At 37.8% G+C, this 22,437-nt stretch overlaps 1 long non-coding RNA gene across 1 annotated transcript; it reads left to right on the forward strand.

The window, feature by feature from the left end:
- Positions 1 to 9,882: 9,882 nt before the first annotated feature.
- On the forward strand, positions 9,883 to 18,632 carry LOC144425035 (uncharacterized). The gene is made up of 3 exons (XR_013477208.1): positions 9,883 to 10,066; positions 18,353 to 18,409; positions 18,490 to 18,632. It is a non-coding gene; the product is annotated as an uncharacterized LOC144425035 (long non-coding RNA).
- The last annotated feature ends 3,805 nt before the right edge of the window (positions 18,633 to 22,437 follow it).

Consider the following 22,437-nt stretch of genomic DNA (forward strand, 5'->3'; position numbering starts at 1 on the left):
TGACATAGCAGTCTAAGTCTTCCCTTGTCACTGTAATTTCCTGAAGAAAATTTTTTAATTCCTCTTTGGTTATAACGCTTTGAAATTTAAAGCTTATGTCGCAGCTTCTGTCTGGTCCATCGTTGCTATTTTGGACAACTACATTTGAGTAGGATCTCTGACGGGTGGCTGGAATGTCTGCCTTGGCTTCCATTTTTTCCTTACACGGGGTGGCGACAAACTCAATCAGGAAAGTCACTAAAACTGAGTGCTCTTTCGTGCGGTCTGCTTAGTTCTGGCCATTTTTGATAGATACTCTCGGGTAGCTGATTTCGAGCTCGAGCCTCAAGCGACTATATGTACCGACCGGGTAACGTCTTCTAATTGGCTAGACAACTTTTGCGCGCCATTTTTTCTCTCCTTTTCGACGACGGCCGCCCCGCGAGAGGTTATAGCTCGATAGCGCGTTTGGCAATTATCATTGTCAAAAAACGCAAACTCGTAAACAATGTCTGGACGAGGTAAAGGAGGCAAAGGTTTAAATAACATTTAGACCAGTTGCTCTCACAGTCTGAGCCCTCTAGCGTTTGGCGGTTAGCAATAATGACGTCATATTCGAGTATCACGAAAGCGCAATTAGATTCGCAAGAGCCACACCCAACCATCGATAGAAGTTGCGATATTAACTTTAAGTTTAGGAGCCAGATTACAAAAGATGAATTAAAAGAATTCTTAAAAATATTGGATTTAACAAAAGAATATCTGGATGGATACGTACTATACCCTACAAGATCAGTAGACTTCAGTTTGACCAACAGACTGAGAGCAATACAATTAGACCCATCGATAGAAGTTGCGATATTAACTTTAAATTTAGAAGCCAGATTACAAAAGATGAACTAAAAGAATTCTTAAAAATATTTGATTTAACAAAAGAAGATCTGGATGGATACGTACTATACCCTACAGGATCAGTAGACCTCAGTTTGACCAACAGACTGAAAGCAATACAATTAGACCGAAAGGTCTGGGATATGAAGGAGCGTGGTTTGAAACTCCCGATACACCAAATGTACATATCGGATAAGATCCCCGTATCCTTAATTTTGTTCCAATCAAGATGGAAAATCGAGCCATAAAAGAATATTTTGAAAAACACCATGGTGAAGTCCATCAAGTGGCACATGTATTTGACGACGGTTTTAAAACCGGGCCCAGGAGGCTAATTCTGAATCGTGAGGACTTGATAACTAAAAACCCGGTAAAGAGCTATATTCGAATCCACGGATGTACCCTGTACGTAAAACATCATGGTATAATTCCGACTTGTTTCCACTGCAACAACCCGGGACACACCAGATCATCATGACCATTACGGGCTAGCCAGAACAAAGATAAACAAACAGGACCGAAACCACAACAAAAAACCCTAAACGAGCCAATTAATCAAAGTAAAGTCGGAGTAATCAGCGAAACTACTCAACCGAAAAAACAGCAAACCCGAAATGAAAACATGAAAGCAAACGATCAAAATTTGGAGAACGAAGACATATTTGAACAGAGCTTAAACGGACGATGGAACTACAAAGACATCTGGTAGCTGGGCAGATGAAACCGACTCGCAACAAGACTTGCTTGACTCGGTCAAGGCCAATAATAAAAGATCGCGGACCTCTACCAGCAGCAGCAATGTATCAATACAACAACCGCGAAAGTTTGCAAGTGTAACGGACCCAATAGCTGTCATTGAATGCACAAAGTGCACTAGAGCAATGAATATATTAGGCTACCAAAAAGATACCTACTGCGTTAAATGTAACATTGAGTATAATATATTCTGCACGTGTTTTACAGATGATGAATTGGTACTTTTGGAAAATAATCAATAATCAATAATCAACTTTTGGGAACCGGCTACATGTGGCAAATGCGACAAAAAGTCAATCCCAACCAAATGCTGCAACTCTCTGATCTCCTGCTCGGAGTATGAGAGTTCCAAGCCACCAGCCCACGATGCAAAGCCCTCTTACCTAAAACTTAATAATGGCGCATCAAATCAAAATAACTAGCCTAAACGTAAATGGACTTAAAACAAAAGGCCGGAGAGATAACATATTTAAATATTTATTGGATAACCATTATGACATGATGTTTTTACAAGAAACGCACACGACAATGAAAGAAGAAATAGCATACCAAAAAGAATGGCCAGGAAGCACGATCTGGAACTCACACACTTCAAATTCTGCAGGAACAGCCACACTATTTAAAAGCAAAAACGTAACAATATCGGATATCAATATGAACAACAACGGACGACAAATTGCAGCCAGAATTCGAATCAACAAGAAAAGCCTTAATCTCCTCAACATCTATGGACCCGGCAACACGAAACAAAGTTAAGATTTCATATTTTTTTACCAACTAAACACTAAAGTATAAAGCGACGACCCTATTTTACTAGGAGGGGACTTTAATAACGTGAAAAATCCAACTTTGGATAAAATTCCAGTCTCGGTAATGGAACCGCCACTTAGAACAGACGTTACCTCGCTACAATCTACGATCAAAAACTTAATATTAGTTGATTACTTCCGAAACAAATACCCGCAGAGAAAGGAGTACACCTTTCTACACCCATTAGGCGCTTCCCGAATCGATAGATTCTATATAAGTAAGACATCAAACGCTATGCAATTTCTCATGAAACTTGCCAATTCACCGACCACGAAATAGTCATTTTGCAAATACCATTCGACTCGATCATCCCTAAATCTAATAGTTACTGAAAAAACAATACAAAATTTTACTCAGAACTAGGCTTCATTCAAATACTAGCAAATAAATGGCCAAAATGGATAACCATGAAAAACCTATACGATCAGAATATGGTCGAATGGTGGTGTCTTATAAAATCAAAACTAAAAGCCATCTTAATCGAATATGCCAGGAAAAAACGGAAACAAAGGCTACAGAAGGAAAAAACCATAACAAACGATATAAAGATTACAAAATGAGGAAATGCCTACAGACACTATCAAAAAAAGAAGAAAGAATTACTGGACTTGTACTACAACAAAATGGACCCTATTCGAATGCAATCAAAACTACAGGAAATGGATACATCAAAAGGTAATGTAAATCTTTTTCTGAGAACAATAAGAAATCGAAAATTAAATTCGGCCATTTCACAACTATATGATAATATGGGAAATATAGCAAACTCAGTATCGGAGAAACAAAAAATAGCTTTGAATTACCACCACCACCTATTTCAAAAAGACTGGGCAATAGATATTTCAAGATACTTCAATTTTATTAAAACATATGCCCAACACGACCCATGGGACTCGAATATGATAGACTCTGACATAACTGAATATGAACTAAAAAGTGCCGTCTTTCAATTTTCAAGATGAATCCCCCTGGACTGGACGGTATTAGTGTTGAATTTTACCAGATGAACTGAAATCTCATAAAAATAGAACTATTGGAATATGTAAACGAACTATATAAATCGTCCTCAATTCATGAAGATGTGACTAAAGGGGTTATAAATCTAATCTTCAAAAAGGGCCAAAGAGAAAACCTTGACAATTATAGGCCAATCAGCCTATTAAATGTTGATTTAAAAATCCTGAATAAAATTTTGGCTGACAAAATAAAAAGGATATTACCACTAATAACGAACCCCCACCAATTCCTTAATCCACCGAACAAAATAAATGACCCTAATTTGATCCTAAGAGAAATCGCAAAAAATATGGAAAATTCACGATTCGGCGCTATAATTTCAATAGATTTTAAAAAAGCTTTTGATTCGATAGACTATAATTATTTACTCAAGATCCCTGAGAGCAAGGGTTTTTGGCCAATTTTCACTTCTTATATAGAAAAGATTTATGAAGCCGCAAAATCAGCCATACTAATAAATGGCCACCGTACGGACTTTTCTCAACTAGAAAAAGGGGTACAACAAGGGGGCACATTATCGATGGTCCTATTTACTATATCAATCGGCCCACTGTTAACCCAAATACAAAAAAGCCCAGAGATAAAACCATTTACTCCAAAGGCTACAAACCAACAATATAAGATTCCAGCCTACGCAGATGACGTCACACTCACAATTAACGGACAATCAACATCCGCCGCAATCAACATAATTGAGAGCTTTGCACAAATATCGGGACTCCACATAAACAAAGACAAAACACAAGGCTTAAATTTCGGTATCTCAAGACAAACTCGGATCTTAATTAGGCCAACAGCATCAACATCCTAGGCCACTAATATGGAAGTAACAAACCAAAACAACATTGTAAAGGGGAGATAGAAAGAACAAACATCATTACAAATCAACCAGAGCTTCGAAACATATCGATGGAAAAGAAGAGAGCTATTATTAACACCAAAATACTGCCAAGATTCATATACAAGGCGCAGCACATCATCATGCCCAAAACCATTAGAGCAAAAATAAGGAGAAACATCACTAACTTCTTCTTTAACAAAAAGGAAAAGATTGATTATCAATTATTAGTGCGACCTAAGAACCAAGGAGGGTATGACGTAAAGGATATACCACTGATTGTTGACATGAGCTACATTGAGCCCATACTAAATTACTGTAGCAATCCTGAGGATAATCCCATCAACCGAACGATATCATACCAACTCGGATTTCAGCTCAGAAACCTGGCAAATGAAACAATTAAGCTAAACAGGCCGCACACCTGGAAACCAGACATTCATTGGGAACAGGGACTCAAGATAATTAAAGATTTGGAAATTACAAAAGAAGAAATTCATCAGATGTCAAATAAGGAAATTTACGACAAAATAATACTCAGACGAAATATCTGGAAAATCACGTATCTCGCCAACCACGAATTCGTAAATATACATAAGGACTTCATCGACGACAAGGACAAAACTCTGAAAAATGAGCCCATAAAATATTAGCTACCAACAACAAGCCGAGGATATATAACACCATTGGAAGCATGCTGTGCAACTTCTGCAAAGCCGAAGACGAATCTGAAGAACTCCTCAACAACCAGATTCACAAAAGCCACACTAAACGCTTGGTCAACGTTGACAAAACAACCAAATCTACAGCTTACACAAGAACTCATTATATGCTTAAAATTGCCACAACAAATCGAAGCCGAAGAAGAATTAAAAAACATGTGGATCTTATTGACTACGGCAATTAAAAATGCAATCTGGTTCGTGAGAAATAAAAATCAAAGAACGAGATCTAAACCTAAAATCAGTGCAATAATACTTACACTGAAAAAAGGCATATCAAATAAGATCCATATAGAATTACATATGAAACGAACCGAACTGTTAAATGGACTGTACGTGCTACAGAAAATAGCACTTAACTTAGAAGAACTATATCTAAAAAACACGGGCGTCTCCTAAATTATGTGCATCGATTTTAGCCTCGTTGAAACTTAACAGGCTTAAAACTACGTTATTTTATAACACGGAAATACTGCCTCATTTTACTATTTCCTTGATAGCATACCAAGAGGCCGCTGCTAAAATAAAGGATGCACATCCATTACGCTCTATGCATACCTCTTTCATCGGTATCGGCAACCAACTATATATACCTATACTTCTTAAAAGCGCAAGTACAGTACTATAGATCTCAACTCGACCAAGGTAAAAAAATGTTTAATGAATTCAAGCAGGCTAAAAAGTTATTAATGATACATCAAAAAACCACATTACACCATTTGAAAGCACGGTCAAAAACTAATAATTTCCCAGCTGGTAGTCAGGATTTACAATTCCTTTTTCTAAAATTAAACAAAGACACGTGAGAACGGAAATAGGCCCATTACTAAATTCCGAGGGAGTGCTGAAAACTAAATTTTTTTTTAATAGTGGGTCTCAGCCCACCGATACTTACCTTATTTATACTTACGTGTTGTAGTGGAGGGTTGTAGATTCACCCTAGGTAAGAGTGACTGTAGTCTAGTAGCTGTGGACCCACATATATATGCCAACTAACAGCGTACTAAAATCAAATAGGGGATTGCATTCATTCATCTATTTTATTGTCGGTCACAGAAGTAGTTCACAATATGTACTCCAGCATTTATTTCATATATCCATAGATTACTGCTATATGACCCAAATTTTTAAACACAGTCTGTAAACCATCGTCGCAAAATGAGCTTTTCCACTCTGGGCGGCTAGCGGCAGTGACTGATACGGTTGTGAGATCATACAGTGGTATTTGTTCAACGACGACCGTGCGTTAGATTTCGAGAGAACTTGCGTGACCGTGCGTGAAGTTTTACGAGATGTTTCGTGAATCGCACTTAACGAGATTTCGTAACTGCGTTTTTGAGAGACAGGGTTACGTGCTCGTAAACGAGGCTCTTTACGAAGTTTGGCGAATGGGGCCCCTTGATCGTAACAATTAACGTTAATGGAATACAAAATTTTGAAAAACGAAAAGCACAGTTTGAATATTTTAAGGAACAGGAATGGGAAATCATATTCATACAGGAAACTCATAGCACCAACAGAGAGGAAATCAAATGGACACAGGTATGGGACGCTGGGAAATCATTTTGGAACTCTAACAATAGCAAGTAGGCTGGAGTCGGGATATTGACAAAAGAAAACAAGATAAGTACCACTATATTAAAACAAGACTTGGATAATAAAGGGAGAATTCTTTCGGTAACAGTCAAAATTAACGGAGTAAAAATCCAATTGATTAATTTATATGCGTATGCAGACATTTCTGGTATAGATCCATATCAAAGAATTAGCTTTTTTGGGGGTGCCTGCAAAGACCTATGCTCAACCGAAAACATAATATTTGGCGGCGATTTTAATGTGAGAAATGGAAAACGCTAAAGGAATTCAATCAGGACAATATGCAGCAATGGTGGAAATGTAAAAGACCTGATAAAAGGATTGATAATCTCCTTCGGAGCGAGAGATAAGAAAAATAAAAAGAAAGAAAAAGAACGACTGAAAACGCAAGTACAGTACTATAGATGTCAACTCAACCAAGGTAAAAAATCTTTAATGAATTCAAGCAGGCTAAAAAGTTATTAATGATACATCAAAGAACCAAATTACACCATTTGAAAGCACGGTCAAAAACTAATAATTTCCCAGCTGGTAGTCAAGATTTACAAATCCTTTCTTCTAAAATTAAACAAAGACACGTGAGAACGGAAATAGGCCCATTACTAAATTCGGAGGGAGTGCTGAAAACTAAATTTTTTTTTTTATAGTGGGCCTCAACCCACCGATACTTACCCTATTTGTACTTACGTGTTGTAGGGGAGGCTTGTAGATGTTCTTTCTTTTTTTCTGACAAATAAAATATAGAGTTAACAGGACGCCTGACCTTGACGAAACATTCCCGACACATATGAGGGTTTGGAGAAATGCACCCTGATGCACACTCATTGAGCCCTCCAGTGGCGAGTATTTCGTTTTGGCCAGGCAAATTGGAAAAGGCAGAGAAAGAGTCAGAATGACGGAGTAAAGAGATTAGACAGAAAACAAAGGGGAGGAAAGGACTATAAAAGTGAGGAGAAGAAGAAAATAAAAATGAGAAAATTGAATGATAATAGAGTTGCCAGTTAGGTGTATATGGCGTTATAGCTTGTTTACTATGTTAATAAATTTACCATATTACTAGATATTATTATACCTATATTAATAGCGATGTAGTTATAGGTAATATAGAGGTAACAAGGTATTATGCAACCATGGTAATATACCATGTGATATTATATTACAGCAAAGTATTCCTGTTATGAAAATATTTAGTACGAAAGGATTTTATAATTGGAAGTCATATCCAGATAGGATTTCCTTCCAATTAGAAACCAGTTCATAGAGTGTTATATGTTCATACTGCAACTCGCGTGCTAAAAGATGTTGGTAAAAGTCACCAACAACAGAAGTAATTATAATAAAAATGAATCTAAAATCTTTTTTTTCTTTATTACGAATACTTTAAAAATTTGGAAAATCTTAAGTACCGTAAAAGCACAATTGTTATTGTAAGTGTTGTATAGGATATTTCCCATACAGACATTTACATTGCTCGAGAAGATGTTATTTAAGACCTTAGATAATTCAGATGCCATGCGAAGGCAGAACGGACACCAGAAAAATATGCTGAGTATTATCCATACCAAAATTACAAAACTTGCAATTAAGTTTTAGCAACTGGTTAGTTTTTAAATCAGGTTCCCGTGCGACGTTGTCCAAACAAGAACCCGTTTCGGGCGGTCCTATAAGAATATTCTCTTTCGAGGTTGCTAAAATGTTTCCAATGATGACTATCGAGGAGGTGGACGAGTTTCCAATCTATGTCAGTTGGAGGACACTTTTCTCTGTCCCTCCTGAGACTTATATATGGAAGCCAGGCTGGCAGAATCCCAATCATGGCCGGATGCCTTCAACGCACTAAACGTATTAAAGGCCTTCAGCCACGATTCCAGAACAATGGTGGAATGGGGTATGGAGTTGCTGAATAACCCTGGATTGACCAGAATTATCTTGCTGCCAAGGCTGTACTGTGCCTCTCTATGCCACAATTGTGTGGGATCAGTTAGAGAGCCCAGTTGATGGAAACGTTTGATTTGGCACGCAACTACCTCAGTGTCCAGACATGGGACACCTATTCCACCGATGGATTTATCGTTCCGGAGGATTCGCCTGCCTATAACCTCTATAGGCTCAGGGGTCCAGAGAGAAGAGAAGATTTTTCTATTTATATATTTAATTATGTGAGGTGGTATGAAAACCGATCTCACATTAAATAGAACTTGGGACAAGATCAAAGAGTTGATGACCAAGATGGGAATCTTGTTCTATTTAGATTTATTATCTGTTCCATCTTGGCAACCTTCTCATTCCAGGTTAATTTCTTCTAAAGTACACCTAATATTTTAACATTCTCTTGTACAAAATTATTATAGGGGAATGTGAAATGACATCCCGCGAATTATTATTTGCACAGAGAACGGTGGTTTTTTTCCCTATTTATTTTTTGCCCAGTGACCAGGCGAAATAGCTCTAATTCTCTTAAGATAGCATCGATCGAGTACATGTCCAACACAATAAAATTTGCGTCGTCCGCGTACTGATCTAATTTATGGTGGTAATTCCCTATTCGTATGCCTTCTTTAATTAAGTTATTCTCCATTATACGTCGGCTAAGAGGCTCCGCATTGATGGTATATGGTAGCATACTCAGAGGACACCCTTGACGGATGCCCTTGAGTATGCTAATTTCCTGCGTAAAGGCCCCGTTAACCTATAAAACACTAGTTATATTTGTATAAATGGGTCTGATTAACCTCAAGGCGTTTGGTCCCAAATTAATCTTCTCGAGCAGACTCGGGAGGTAATTATGATTTACCATATCAAACGCCTTGAGGATGTCGATAGAAATTATATAAGTAGGAATGAATTTATCCTTTGAATAATTGATGGCACTATTGATGTTGTAGTGCACATCGAATATGGATCGCCCATGAATGGTGCTCTTCTGGGTAGGACTAAATAAACTAGAAAAAAGGGTTTATAAGAGGTTTGGTTAGTAATTTCGTGACGACCTTGTTGATGACGTTTAGATTTGAGATAGGTGTTATATCTCCAGCGCCGGTAGTGTCTATTTCTTTATTGCTGACACGTTTGCATCATTTCGTTTGTCAACGTCGCAAACTTCTCATTTCATTACTCGCATTTGATGTGTTTCTTTATTATCTGTAGACCGAGCCGAGAAGGTTTCTGTCTACTGCAATTTGCGTGTTTACATCGTTATTGTATCGTCTCGCGTTAGGGCCGAAATTTTAAATGTGCACAGCTAGTTTTCTGTTGCAATGCGTTACTTTCTATGGCGATTCAGCATTTGGGAAAAGCGGTATCATAATAATTATAGTGGGCTAATTATGATTTCCTTTGTTTCATGCTTATTTAACTTGCTAATAGTTCAAAATTTGCTGCATTGAATTCTACTGGATTATTGAACTGCAATTTGTGAATCTGTCCTGCGTTTTGATTGTTTTGTGAAATATTCTCGGTGAGTTTTCTGTATTTCATTGCATTAGGCTTGTTATGTAGTAGTCTTATTTGGATGAAATACTGTTGGTATTATACTTATTGCAACAATTAATGCTGTAGGGTTAATGTTACTGTAGTGCTTATTTGTTCATGTTTATTTCAGTGTTCTGCATTTACATAAAAGATTCGATATATTGTTGAACTTGGTTAAAAACAGTCGGTAAGCGATATAATTTGATTGCATGTTGGTTAATTATGCGGCAAATTCATAGTATTTATAGTGTATTTTGTTTTCTTTATAAAACCTCTCTATCTCATCTCTATCTGTATTCGTCATCTGTTTCCGTAATCTATTTGGCTCCATCTGACATCTCGATTATATATTTTGTGCTGAGCAAGTGCTTGATAATTTCACGGCACATTACAATTCTTCTTCTGAACTTAGCTTGCTTATCTCAGTTATAAGACGGGATAATTTGGAGAGGATTGTCTGGACCGAACATAGACAAATATTGCTGTATTGGGATAGACTGAGCGTTTAGACTGGTAAATTTGGCGCACGGTTCAGCGCCCTTCTTCTTTGTGTAGCATGTAGGGTGCATAAGGTCCCACCCCGTTAAGCTTCTACATAAAAAGTTTTCGACTTTTGCCTTTTTGCTGGATGCAAAAAGTTTTCGACTTTCTCAATGACTGGGCTTTCTTGCTAAAAGTTTTCATCTGGTGCCTTTTTGCTGAGTGCAAAAAGTTTTCGACTGAAGTTTTCGACTAGTGCATTTTTGCTCAGTGCAAAAATTTTTCGACTTTTGCCTTTTTGCTAAATGCAAAAAGTTTTCGACTGCTGCAAGTTTTCGACTGCTTCAAGTCTTCATTGTGTCTTGCTGCGAGTTATAGACTGTGTCTTGCCACAAGTTTTCGAAAAGCACAAGATACTGTTTAAGGTTGCAAAACTTTCAGTGTTCAAGCCATAATGGAATCCAAGGCAAAGCAGCAGTTGACATCTTGCGATCTGCTTTGCAGGAAAAGTATTTGATAGCTGAACGTTTGATGCTTCAACGTGAAAATGCTGATAAATTGTCAGTAGTGAAGCAAGATTCCAGCAGCTAATCTCTTTAATGGACTTGATTCCTGAAAGTGCAGGTAAAGATGTTAATGGTTTTCCTGTGGCTAGTGATTTAAAGCGTGAAATATCAGAATTTGATTCACGCATCTCAGAATGGTTCGAAATTTGAAAACTCATTCAATTGTACAACCAGAAAATGTATCGTCAAAGTATGCGGGTAGTATTTGTTCTGGCAATACATCGAGAGCCTCCTTCAAGAGAAGATTGCAGTGCAAAGTAAGACACAACCTAGCAATTGTACAGCTTCGTCACATGGAAGAAAAGCTAGAGAATGAAGCTAATATTAAAAATCTGAAACGTCAAATGGAGCTTCGAGATGCACAGTGTGAAGTGCAATTGACTGAGGTAGAATTTTTACTGTGGGATACAGAATCAACTGGTGATTCAATAAAAGGTGATGGAGATTTCAAGTACTTACAGTGCCATTGACAAGCTGCAGAGAAGCGATTGCAAGTACTGAGCAAAAACCTTCATCACCCAAAATAATTAACTCACTTCAAGATGGTGCTAAATTTCCTTCTACAACTGTGCATAAAAATGTTATGCAAGCTGACGTTTCATCATTGAATAGGCCTCGATCTGCTTCGCTACAGAATGAAGCCACACATACTAGAATAAATATCAACCATGATGGCTATGCTGCTTCTGATTCGTGTCACGAAAGAGTACGTTTTGCAAGGACGCATAATGTACACACATACTCCATTGAGAAGAGATGATAATGCTGTTCTAAATAGAACTGGAAATGGTCAAAGCTATAACTTTCAGCCTGTGAATCGTGCGATGGCTCAGGATTGTCCATTTGCGGCTGTACCAGATGGAATGGCTGGCCGTGAACACCATCACGTTTTCCGGATAAATGAAAGTAGTGTCAATGAGTTGCCGGCTGTGCATGAGTTGAGTCTGTTAATGATCATGTTTATGAATCTGGGCCACAACATTATTCACAGCGGAGGACAAGAGAATCATTTCCAGTTATACAGCATCACCATTATCATGGGCGAGAAGAATCCTTCTTTCACAAACCTAAGTTACCTGTGTTCAATGGAGATTCTTTGAAGTATATGAAGTACAAATTTTGACATCCACCTGGCACCGAAACGAGAAACAAATAGCCAGAAGCTTGTGTGTTTGTTGCAATATTGTGAGGAGAGAATTGTCCGAAAATGGATACAAGCTTGCTAGGCAGGGGCTGTTTGAAGAATATGGTCAGCCTCATATTATCGCTGGTGCATGTGAAAAAGTTCTAAAAGAGTTCCCAAGTGTGCGTGATGACAAGCCAGAGCAGCTATTGCGGATATCACAAGTAATGGAGCGATGCCTGGGAACTTTAGAAGACATTGATGAATTTGCAAATATAAACACCCTGGACACTATGGGAATGCTAATGGCCAAACTTCCTGAAGATGTTCAGGATGGCTGGCCACATGAAGCCCTCAGGATTCAAAGAAAGACTGATCGTCAGGCAAAATATTGTCACTTGGTCGATTATGTTTGTAATTGGGCTGATGTGAAAAACTCAATGTATGGGAAAAAGCTCAATGAGATTCGTCACAAAAAGATTCCTGTGAGTGTGAGAAGAAACAGAGCTGCAACCTATAAAATTGATGCTGAAGCCAAAAGGAAACACATTGATCAAAAACGGGATTTGAGATGTATGTTGCTGTAAACCGCACAATTTGTGGAACTGCCCAGACTTCAAAAGCAAACCGCATGAAGAAAAGGTCAGTCTAGCAGAAATTGTGTTTCAAGTGTCTGTCTCCTGGTCATCTGGCACGTAATTGCAAGAAGCCCAGCCAGTGCAAAGTACATGGATGTGAAGAAAATTGACATCACACGCTGCTTCATAGATTTATTGAAATTCTGGAGAAATCGTAAAAGCCTGAAGAGGGATCTGCTGTATAATTATTGGCGAAGTCATCAAAGTTCAAGGAAAAAAGTATTGGACAAGATGTTTATTTATGTGTGGTGCCGGTCAACGTTCGCAATGGTGACAAGACTGCTCAAACATACGCCTTGCTGGATCCGGCATCTACAGTTACTCTGTGTAGTGAACGTTTGATGAAATATCTCGGAGTAACAGAAAAAACAAGAGATATAACACTACGCACAATCGGACAAAAGCCAATACAATACAAAGACATGTCTGGCAGTTTAGTTGTATCGCCGCTAGATGGTGGTGCTGAACAAGAAATTATTGATGTGCTCTCGGTTGAAAAAATTCCAGCCAGGCCAAACAAAGCGCCCGACCAAAGGTTCCTCAAAATGATGCCGCATCTTCAAGATGTGAGATTGCCTATCTTGGAACGAGGAACACTGAATCTTCTGATTGGTGCTGACAATGCGGGACTTGTCTGTTTCCAAGATGTTCGAAATGGACCAAAGAAAGCATCTAAGGCAATGAAGACAGTTCTTGGCTGGTCGCTGTTCGAAGCCAGTCGCCATCAGAGAAGTTCATTTTGCATCTGATCCTTATGTCAATTTCGTCAAGTGTAATGATTTGGAAACACAAAAGGAAATTGAAACCTGGTGGACAACAGATTTTGGCAATGAAACTTCGGTTCTTGATATTTCGAATTCTCGAGAAGATCGAGCAGTATATGAAATTATGCAAAATTCGGTGAAACATATTGGTGGTCATTTGCAACCTCCTTTGCCATGGAGAACCGGGTTGCAGGATTTGCCGGATAACAAAAAAATGGCAAAGAAAAGACTTCGTAGCCTTAAAAATAGACTGATGAGAGATTCCGATTTTCATAAAAAGTATGTCGAAGTTATTCAAGGATATATCAAGACAGGATATGCCAAAATAATTCCATATGCTGAAATTGATACGGTTTTGTATCTTCCTCATTTTCCTGTCATGAACCAGCAGAGGCCGGGAAAAGTTCGTGTAGTGTTTGATGCTGCAGCCAAATATGGAAATGTGTCTCTGAATGATTGCTTAATGTCCTGACCAGATTTGGTATCGTCACTTCTGGGTGTAATTTTGAGATTTCGCACGGGACGAGTTGCATTGTTGGCCGATGTGAAAGCAATGTTCCACCGGGTTAGAGTGGTACCTCAGGACACGGATGCACTAAGGTTTTTATGGTGGGATGACGGGGACATTTCAATGGAACCCGTTCCACATCGTATGCACGTTCATATATTTGGGGCTGCATCGAGTCCGTCTTTTGCTGCATTTTGTTTGAAACAGACGGCGGTGAAATTTGGAAATGAACACAAACCTAGAATTCAGAAATTGTTAATGAAGATTTCTATGTCGATAACTGCTTGACAACTTCTGAATCGGTCGATGAAGGCATAGAGATTGTCAAGGAATTTACACAATTGATTGTAAAAGGAGGATTCAACTTGACTAAATGACTCACCAATAATGATGAATTACTGTCTATGATCCCAGAGGAAAAGAGAGCTAAATGTGCTCAAAATCATATCATTGATAGCAATGTCAAAGAAAGAGTTCTTGGTATTCAGTGGAATGTGGCAAATGATGAGTTCGGATTCAAGGTTAATATTGCTGACAAACCAAATACCAGAAGAGGTATACTTCCAATTGTAGCATCTGTTTTTGACCCACTTGGTGTAGCGGCTTCAATAACGCTACTCGCCAAGTTATTGTTGCAAGGACTTTGCAAGCAAAATTTGGGATGGGATTAAGAAATTGCAGATGATGATGCTGTTAGATGGCAGAACTGGCTACACCAACTGCAAAGTTTAGAAGAGGTGAAGATTCAGCGATGTTATCAGCCATTTGATTTTGGAAAAGTTGTTTCCTATGAACTACATCACTTTGCTGATGGATCAGCAAATGGATTAGCATATGGAGCTGTTTCCTACCTACGAATAATAGATGAAAATGGCCAAATTCATGTGGCATTTTTGGTTGGAAAGGCAAGACTTGCAAGAATTGACAGCTGCAGTTCTCGCTGTAAAGTTGGATCTTGTCCTAAGGAACAAACTGAAGATGAATGAATGCAGTTCAACGTTCTGGACTGATTCCACAGCCATACTTCAAAGTATAATAAATTCAAAAAAACGACATTTTTGGTTGGAAAGGCAAGACTTGCAAGACTTGAATTGACAGCTGCAGTTCTCGCTGTAAAGTTGGATCTTGTCATAAGGAACGAACTGAAGATGAATGAATGCAGTTCAACGTTCTGGACTGATTCCACAGCTTCCGTACTTCAAAGTATAATAAATTCAAAAAAACGATTCTCCACATTTGTTGCTAATCGTTTAGCAAAAATTGATAGAAATACTGATGTATCACAGTGGCGTCATGTTCCAACGAAGATGAATCCAGCTGCTGATGCTTTGCGTGGTACTAGAGTTGATGCATATTTAAAGTCAAGACGATGAATCAATGGGCCTTAGTTTTTGCATCTTTCTGAAAACAAGTGGCCAAAGATGCCGGACTGTTTTCCTGATCCACCGTCTGAATTTTGTCCAAAGCCAGTTCCGGTAAAAAGAAGTCGGCATTTATAATAAAGAAAGAGTCTTCTGTCATGAACAGGTTTATAGGAATCTTTTCTACATTCTACCGTTTGAAGAAAGTAACTTGTTGGCTCATACGATTCAAGAAATATTTGTGTTCTTGTAGGAAGTCAATAGACAAGCTTACTGAATTGCCAGCATAACTGACTGTGCAGGAACTGAGCTATGCTGAAAGAGATATTATTGGATATGTTCAAAGACAAAGCTTTCGTGAAGAAATAAGATGTTTATTAATGGTAAAGTTATCAGTAAAGGTGATTGCTCTCGCCGGATGTTGAAACTTAATCCTGTTCTGGAAGATGGTTTGATGAAAGTAGGAGGACGCTTGGAAAAGCATCAATTCTGCATTCATCAAAGCATCCCATCATATTGCCTCATATATCACATCTTACGGATCTAGTCATCGGGGATCATCACAACAAAGTTGGTCATTCGGGTATGGGTCATACATGGACCTCATTAGTAGAAAAGTACTGGATAATCAAAGGTGGAGTTGCAGTAAGAAGGGTCATCAAAATTGTGTTTCTTGTCGAAAGCGAAATGCCCGACCTGGAAAGCAATTTATGGCAGATCTACCTTCCTGTCGACTGAAATCAGACGAACCAGTCATGCTGGTGTTGAGCTTGTAATGGACGCAGGTCGCATTTATGTATTTCTTTATTATTGTATTCGAGAGAGTGATATTAGCTATGGTGCAATATGTGTTTACCTTGCACGCTATTGGCTGCGGCAATCGACCGACGACGACTCTTGCTCTGTAGTTAGTATCTTGTATTGCTCTATGCTTGCGTGAACGAGACAAGCTGTGATGGCGCAATCTGCCGTTATCTGCTTTGCCGGTCTTTTAGGATTTAGAGTAGTTCATGTATTATGAATCGTTTTTAGATTGCTGTTAGTGTACTATCCAGTAGGGAATCATTATGTTAGTATATAAGATAAGGTTGGGATTTATTGTGTGTTGATATTTACTAACTGTTCTGTATTTTATTTAGTTATTTAATCCTGGAATCTATCAATATTTGAAATCAAACTCAAAACTATGTGTGTATTAGTTAAACTCATATTTAGTTGAGCCACAAACTCGGTGTGTTATTCACAATCTACAAATTCAGTATAGTCCACAAACTCTGTGTGCACTTTGTGAGTGTTATTGCCCTATTATTCGATCGTGTGTTTAAGTGGAATATTACAACAAAGTTCATTCAGTTCGTGTGATCTTCTGAGGTGTTGGGGTTCAAAAGTTCAGTGGTTCAAGACTGTGAGTGGGGACTGGATGTTACGAGTTTGCATTGCAAATTGTAGGAAAACCGGGACGTGGTACTTGACAGTGGTTGGGTATAAAAGTAGCGCAGTTTGAGACTCCAATACGTGCGTTACAGACCTATTTGGACATTTTCTTGTTCGACAAGGAAGGAGTGATGTGAAAAGATGGGGTTGTGTGTTCTCGTGTATGACAACTCGTGCTGTTCACATCGAGGTGCTAAATAGTTTGTCTGCTGATTCCTTCATATCTGCATTCCGACAATTTATTGCTCGAAGGGGTCAGTGTACTCGTATATATTCGGACAATTCTGGTAATTTTGTATTGGCAGAGAAAATACTTGAAAATTCCTTAAAGATGTAGAACGATTCTCAAGTTCATGGATACTTACGTCAAAAGGGGATGACATGGCATAAATCCACACCTACATGAAGAGCCTTTAACGCCGAATCACTTGTTATTACTTCGGTCAAATCAAAATATGCCTCCTGGAGTTTTTGACAAGAATAATTGCTATGTTAAACGTCGATGGGCACAATCTCAATATGTTGCAAATGAATTTTGGAAAAGATGAATTCGAGAGTATCTGCCTACGATTATTGAGCGACACAAGTGGTTCCGGAAAGAGAGAAATATCAAGAAAAAAGATGTTGTCCTGGTGGTAGACGATTCTCAACCTCGATCAAGATGGGCAATGGGAAGAATCGTGTATGTGTATCCAGACAAAGAGGGACTGATAGTAATAGCTTGGTAAAGCGTCGCCTCACCAAGCTAGTTCTCGTTGTTGAAGGCACTAAATGACTATTGAGGCTTGGAGATCATGTTGTCTTTTGAAATTTATTTCCGATGTACATAAATTTGGGGGGGGGGGGGGGATGTTAGATCTCCAGCGCCGGTAGAGTCTATTTCTTTATTGCTGACACGTTTGGATCTTTTCGTTTGTCAAAGTCGCAAACGTCTCATTTTATTACTCGCATTTGATATGTTTCTTTATTATCTGTAGACCAAGCCGAGAAGGTTTCTGTCTTCTGCAATTTGCGTGTTTAAGTCGTTATTGTATCGCCTCGCCTTATGGCCGAAATTGTAAATGTGCTAGTTTTCTATTGCAATGCGTTACTTCAATGGCGATTTAGCATTAGGAAAAGCTGTATCATAATAATTATAGTGGGCTAATTATGATTTTCTTTGTTTCATGCTTATTTAACTTGCTAATAGTTTAAAATTTGCTGCATTGAACTGCAATTTGTGAATCTGTCCTGCGTTTAGATTGTTTTGTCAAATATTCTTGGTGAGTTTTCTGTATTTCATTGCATTTGGCTTGTTATGTAGTAGTCTTATTTGTTTGGTATTATATTTATGCAACAGTTAATGCTGTAGGGTTAAGTACTGTTACTCTAGTGTTTATTTGTTCATGTTTATTCCAGTGTTCTGCAGTTACATAAAAGATTCGATATATTGTTGACCTTGGTTAAAAACAGTCGGTAAGTGATATAATTCGATTGCATGTTGGTTATTTATGCGGCAAATTCATAGTATTTATAGTGTATTTTGTTTTCTTTAGAAAATCTCTCTATCTCATCTCTATCTGTATTCGTCATTTGTTTCCGTAATCTATTTGGCTCCATCTGACATCTCGATTATGTATTTTGTGCTGAGCAAGTGCTTGATAATTTCACGACACATTACAATTCTTCTGTGTTTAAAGTTGCGTGTGGTGGGCTTCTGGACTTCAGTATGCTTATCTCAGTTACAAGACGGGATAATTTGGATAGGATTGTCTGGACCGAACATAGACAAATATTTCTGTATTGGGATAGACTGAGCTATTAGACTGGAAAATTTGGCGCACGGTTCAGCGCCCTTCGTCTTCGTGTAGCAAGCAAGGTGCATAAGGTCACACCCCGTTAAGCTTCTACAATATGTCTCCAATTCCTCAAATCTAAAGCGTCATACTTCTTGTAAATTAACTTTACACGGGCTTTTTTGGATGACTATGGAAATATACCACAGAAAAAATGTTATTAATTAAAATGGTGAATTCTTTTTTGATTAGTGGCCAAAACGTCTTATAAAATTCCTTTGACAAGCCATCGAGATCCGGCGACTTGCCATTATCCATCGCCATTATTATATGAAAAACCTTCTTCATTCGTCCGATCTTGATTTGATCATTATCCTCAGTCGTTAGTTGGGTTGTTTCCATGATTATTATGAATTTATCCTGGGTTGCCACATTAATATCATATGTGGTTCCCCATAATTCTTCATAAAAATCCTGGACTATTTTAATTACATCTTCAGAATTATTTTTAACATTCCCAAATTTATCTTTTAATTAAGGATCGTAGTTTCCTTCTCCCTTTTTCTGATAGTTTGGTAAAAAAATTTGGTGAGTTCCTCACCCAATTCTGTATCTTGTATTCAAGCTTTTAATTTGAGATAATCTGTTTTTTCTGTCTGTTGAAGAAGAAGTTCATTTCTAAGGCTAATAATTTCTCTATGGTCTTGACCTTCTGTTATAAGGTATTGCAGATATCCCTTTTTCTTTTTCTTTTCTTCTGCCTTGCTGATTGAAGAAGCAGAAGTTATTTTTTTAATCTTATCTTTAACGTAATCCCACCATCCTTGAATTAAAGAAAAATCTTCCAAGTGGCGGATCATTTCCTTATATTTATTAGAAATAATGCCTATATAAACAGGATCCTGGTACAAGGAGATATTATTTGTCCAAGCACCCTTGCCCCACCTTACCTTCGAGGAAGAAGAGGTTGTCCTTGCTTATCTTCAGAGAAGATTTTAAGACTGGGACTGGGACAAGGGTGTGATCGGAAACAGTGTTAATAAAATGGCGGATATATTTCACACAGGTCACGTAGCTCTCGAAGATATGTATTCGGTCGATCCTAACTACGCGCCTGTGTGCCAATTTTACACCCTGCAGGATATTTCCTGCGGTAGATTTCTATCATACCTTCAGCTTGTAAAGATGGTCCTATTATTTTCTCTGCCCCGATGAGCCTGAAGTTCTGTTTAATGAGAACATCACGCTCATCCAGGACAAGGTTGAAATCTCCTGAAATTAATATGGGATCCAAGGGATCAAGAGTCTGGAATACACCGCACATCTTCTCCATGAAGTTGGTCTAGATAAGGCCTTGAACCGACGAGACCTAAGCATTAATTAAGCAAAAAATACTATTATTATACAAAAAGTCCAGTCGGTTGAGCCTATTAGGGATTGAAATCTTATAATCAGAATATCAGTTCCAGCACGAAAGCGTTTGATGGTTAAGTCATCATGGAGGATGGTGTTAAGATATGCGGTGTATCCCAGATCTGTCGCCCAGGATTCTATATCGTCCTTATTACAACGATGTGATTGTTGTATAGATACTATTTAAGCTTAGGTTCTATTTAAGCTTAACCCATTAACGTTAATTGAGGCTATGCTTAGAGTATCCATTCAAAAGGAAAGTTAGCAGAGAATAGTTATTAATATCGACATTATGCTATTTCCTATAGTCTGTACACAAGTTTTTACGTAAAGCAATGAACTATGGAAAGCTGTACAGTTACTATACAGACGGTAGTCCACCAGTATGGAAGAATATCAGTGGGTGGAGATGGACGGAGCTATTTTATTATATTTAAACGTTATCTGGTTATTCACCTGACGGCAATCAGGTAAAAAAAAAAACGAGAGGGAGAGCAGATGACGCATCTGAAGACGTGCTCGCTCGTCCCCTCTTGTCGTCCTTTTGATCAGAAGATCATATAATTTGAGAATAGTTTCATTCATGTACAGGTTCTTCTGATTTTCTATGACCACGGAGTTTCTTTAGAAACGACTCGTGGTCTTCATCAGAGCTCTCCGAAAGTTTAGCGGTATCTAAGACACCAACTTCTAGAGAGCTCTTCTTCTCACTAATGATGTTACTACTATCTTCTTCATTATTTTTCAATTGTTTTGTCTGGTTCTTTATTGGAACATTATTATTACTTTTAATATTCTTTCTATTATAGTTGATGCAAATTTGCATTTGAGGAAGACGTGTGTTTCTGTTTTTTCGTATTGATGACATAAGGGGCACGATATTTCCCTTGCTATTTCATTTATCCTTGATTTGTCCGTAGTAGGTAATATCCCATGTGCCGTTTTTCAAGCAGATAATCTGCGGCGAATTTAACATGGTCTATAAAAGAATAGACTATTTTATAGAAGCTTCGTACCCCCTCAATAAAACCGGAAGAATGTGGAAAGTATATATTCAACTTTATAACTACATCGACGTTTTTAGACACCACTGGCCAGACGCGAAACTGTATACTATAAATAGAAACAGACAATCTAGACGAATCGATAGACTATATATCCCGTATGAATTTAGCCACGAACTAAAAAACACAGATTACGTAATCAATACAGTAACCGACCACCACTTTGCGTCATCCGTCACATTTAAAAATATTGGACAAGTAAATTGGGGAAGAGGGACGTGAAAAAATAATATTACACACTTCAAACAAGAAAAAATTAGGCAGTCAATCATCCAAATCTACAATGAAGAGAAGAAGAAGAAACAAGAATTCGGTATAATCGCAGACTGGTGGGACGCAATAAAAATAAAGGTTAGAAAAGCTCTAAGTGCACACGGTATAGAAGAGGCAAAAATAAAGAAACGAAAAGAAGAAACGTAGAAAACAAAATCAGCGAGCAAATGTCCGAATCTAAAACAAATACATAAAAATATATACTGAATAAAAAGTTGAAACAAGAAGAAAAAGAAAAATTGGAATTTGAACAACAAATAGCAGAAATCAAATCTTTGGAACAAAATGAAAAGTTAGTTAGATTAGTTGATTGGTTTAGTTACAAAGGAAGAGATACTCGCAAGCATTAAACAAATGGGAAACTACAAGACACCAGGGCCGATGGGCTGTCTAAAGAATTCTACATGAAATTTTGGGAGGAAATTAAAGAAGAGCTATGCCAATTAGTAAATATTGCAATTGCATTCGGCACTCTCCCAAATAGTACCAAAGAATCAGTGGTGACCCTAATATCCCTTTTTAACGCGTAAATGCGCGTATGGGATTGTTTACGCCGTTCTACACGCATTTCCGTCGGAAAAATTTAATTTTTTTGCATTGGGGGTAGGTAGTCTGTGCAGTAATAATAAGAGCTGGGACGTCATCAAAATCGGTAATTGGACCTTGAACTTGACAATACTGTAAATACAATTGTGAATTTCAGAGTAATAATCGTTTATGCTATAATAGTCGTTTTGGTATTGTTATGTTAGGAAAAACTTGACGAAAACGTTGAAGAAAAAATTAATTAATTATGAATTAATTATTAACCCTCTACTGTACACAGAATATCTCAAAGTCCAATTTTTTTTTAGAAATTTTTGAAATTTTTTTGCAAAATTTTTTTTTCGAGGAGTGTGTTTTAAAGATATATCGCTGAATAGAACTCTAGCAGACGCTTTTAAAAAACTATGAGTAG

Source organism: Styela clava, chromosome 7 (genome assembly GCF_964204865.1).
Source record: "Styela clava chromosome 7, kaStyClav1.hap1.2, whole genome shotgun sequence".
In the NCBI taxonomy this organism is placed as follows: Eukaryota; Metazoa; Chordata; class Ascidiacea; order Stolidobranchia; family Styelidae; genus Styela; species Styela clava.